This window comes from Suricata suricatta, chromosome 3 (assembly GCF_006229205.1).
Source record: "Suricata suricatta isolate VVHF042 chromosome 3, meerkat_22Aug2017_6uvM2_HiC, whole genome shotgun sequence".
Classification (NCBI taxonomy): Eukaryota; Metazoa; Chordata; class Mammalia; order Carnivora; family Herpestidae; genus Suricata; species Suricata suricatta.
Window position 1 is genome coordinate 43,411,917 of NC_043702.1, and position 3,020 is coordinate 43,414,936.

Here is a 3,020-nt window from a genome sequence, read left to right on the forward strand (position 1 = left end):
TGTGTGTGTGTGTGTGTGTGTATGTGTGTACACACCACATCTTCTTTACATATTCATCATCAGTGGACACTTGGGCTGCTTCCATATCTTGGCTATTGTAACCAATGCTGCAATAAACATAGCGGTACATGTATCCTGTTGTATTAGCGGTTTTGTATTTTTTGTGTAATTACTGGATCACAAAGGAGTTCTATTTTTGAGGAACCTCCATATTATTTCCCACAGTGGCTGCACCAGTTTGCATTCCACCAACAGTTCATGAAGGTTCCCCTTTCTCCACTTTATCACCAGACCTGTTTTTTCTTGTTTTTGACTTTAGCCATTCTGATTAGTGTGAAGTGATATGTCACTGTAGGTTTGATTTTCATTTTCCTGATGATGAGTGATGTTGAGCATCTTTTCATGTGTCTTTTGGCCATCTGTATGTCTTCTTTGGAGAAATGTGTTTGCATCTTCTGACCATTATTAAAATTGGATTATTGGGTTTTTTGACTATTGAGTTGTATCAGTTTTTATATATTTTGGATACTAACTCTTTATCAGATATGCCATTTAAAAATATCTTCTCTCATTCAGTAGTTTGCTTTTTAGTTTTGCTGATTGTTTCCTTAACTGTGCAGAAGTTTTTTTTTACTTTTATGTAGTCCCAGTCATTTATTTTTGCTTTTATTTCCCTTGCTTCAGAAGACATATCTAGAAAAATTTTGATAGACCAATGTTAGAGAAATTACTGCCAGTGCTATCTTCTAGGATTTTATGGTTTCAGGTCTCACATTTAGGTCTTTAATCCATTTTGGGTTTATTACTCATTCTGTATTTCATTTTTACCTTGTTTTTCAGGCAACTAAAAAGCAGAATTTGAGTTAAATGGTATCTAAGTTATTCTTAGGAATTTTATATTTACTTCATTTATTACATGGCAACAGTTTTCTGTTTCCTTTTTAAAAAAATTTTACAAGAGAGAGAAAGTGTGAGCAGGGGAGAAGGACAGAGGGAGAGGGAGAATCTTAAGCAGGCTCCAGCTCAGCTCAGTGCAGAGCCTCATGGCTGAGAAAGATCATGACCTGAGCCAAAATCAAGAGTGAGATACTCATCGCTTCTCGGCCTTTTGGCTAAGATCAAGTGAAGAGTGAGATACTCAACCAACTGAGCTTTCCAGGTACACCAACAATTTCTATTTCTAATTGTGTTTATTATATGTGGCTTTTGTTGTAACCTGTCTCACATATTTTATATAAACAGTTGGATATAAATATATGTGCATTAAAAAAGAAATCCCTGTTGGAACTAGCCATATTAGTGTAAAGGAGGGGATGATTCCCCTCATCACAATAGTGAGAAAATATATTCTTCAAAGAGAGAATCATAATAAAGGAGGAGAACTTATAATATATTAAAAACAGATAATTTCTGTTAAAGATTATCTCAGATAACTCTTGAGAGAAAAGGATATGCCCAACTGTTGGGTTCCACTTATGCCTGAAAAAGTGGGTCAACTGTGACTCATAATCACAATTCAAGCCTCTCAGAATAATTCAACACATTTACTCAATACAAATTATTGAATAAAATAAATAATTCACAAAAGAAAAAAATCGTGCATCTAATGTGTTTACTCTATAATGGTGCATGATTCTTTTTCTTCCAAATAAAATCACTGTAGTATTCACTACTCCTTTTAGGGGTAGGGAAGGAGTAAAGAATGGAAAGATTAGGATGGGTAAATACAGAAGCTGCAAGGTTGTCACTCATGAATCAGACTTGCAAAAATAGCACAGTTAAGAATTTCATAATGGAGTAGGGAGATTAGTGGGAACCTAAGAAAGGCTCTCAGTTAAAACCTGAATTCATTTTATGTTAGCATATGATTCAAATGTTCGTTTATTCATTCAAAATATATTTATGGAGTTTCTACTTTGTGTAAGTACTGTTGAAGAAATGGGACACAGACATGAAAACACCAGTGCTTCTTGTCTTTGAGGATTGCGTATGTCATTTATGGGAAATTAATAATGGTATTACAACCTTGTGAGAGCAACTAAGTCTGTACATAGTACTCCAGGAACATTGGGGTTGCAATGATTGGCATGCCCAAGTTCAGAGAAGGTTTCAGAGGAGCCAATTTTTCCCTGGGTCTTGACAAATAAGTACGGATTATAAAGCAGAGGAAGGAGGGGCATGGAAGGTAAAAGAAATGACTTTCCAATGTCTGTGTTTGAGCACAGTCCAGCATAGTTGGAATGTAGCATGTGTTCTGCTCGGGACATGGTAGAAAGTAGCGGTAGATGCAGCTAAGGTGTTTGGACTGTGTTCTGTAAGGCAAGGTGAATTTTAGTCCTTTAATTATTCATACACTTAATTGATGAAGTATGTATTAATTAATTTTGTAATTTAACACAGTAATAACATTCATCACTATTTATTTTGAAATTTAATAATAACATTCATCACTATTTATTTTGAAATTTTAGAGTCTTCTCTACCTATCCTAGAATTGACCCTTTGGATAGCTTGTAAAGCTGCGGACATAATGCCTGTGTCCTGCATATGGATGAACACTTATTATTTCACGTATTACAAGTGGATGTAAGTGCTTTGCCTGTGTTAGTGATTACCAAAGGAAAAGTGGAATACTAATTCCAATATTAGGTCCATTTAAACTAACAATTACTAAACTTAGAATTTTTCACAATTGCATAGATAATATAAACTCAAAATTATAATAACCTTTCTGTACCCAAGATTACAAGTATACTTATGTTCCTGTGCTGACATTTATAGAGTGGTTGCCTGGATCATTGTTTTGAGATAGATTCTGAGATTGCATCTGGGTGCGGAGCGAAAAAGTATGATGGTTAGCAAATCTGTGTGCCGGAAGAGGGGAGTTGTAGCCACATTTTTACTGTCCTTGGTTATTACACTTTGGGTGCCGGGTTAAGATTTCACTATTTATGCCACAAATGCATTCTATTTTGTCTTTAAAACATATCGAGAATATGATAAAATGTTACCCAACTATA

At 34.9% G+C, this 3,020-nt stretch overlaps 1 pseudogene; it reads left to right on the forward strand.

The window, feature by feature from the left end:
• The first annotated feature begins 1,092 nt into the window (after positions 1 to 1,092).
• On the forward strand, positions 1,093 to 1,267 carry LOC115288712 (annotated as a pseudogene).
• Positions 1,268 to 3,020: the final 1,753 nt, after the last annotated feature.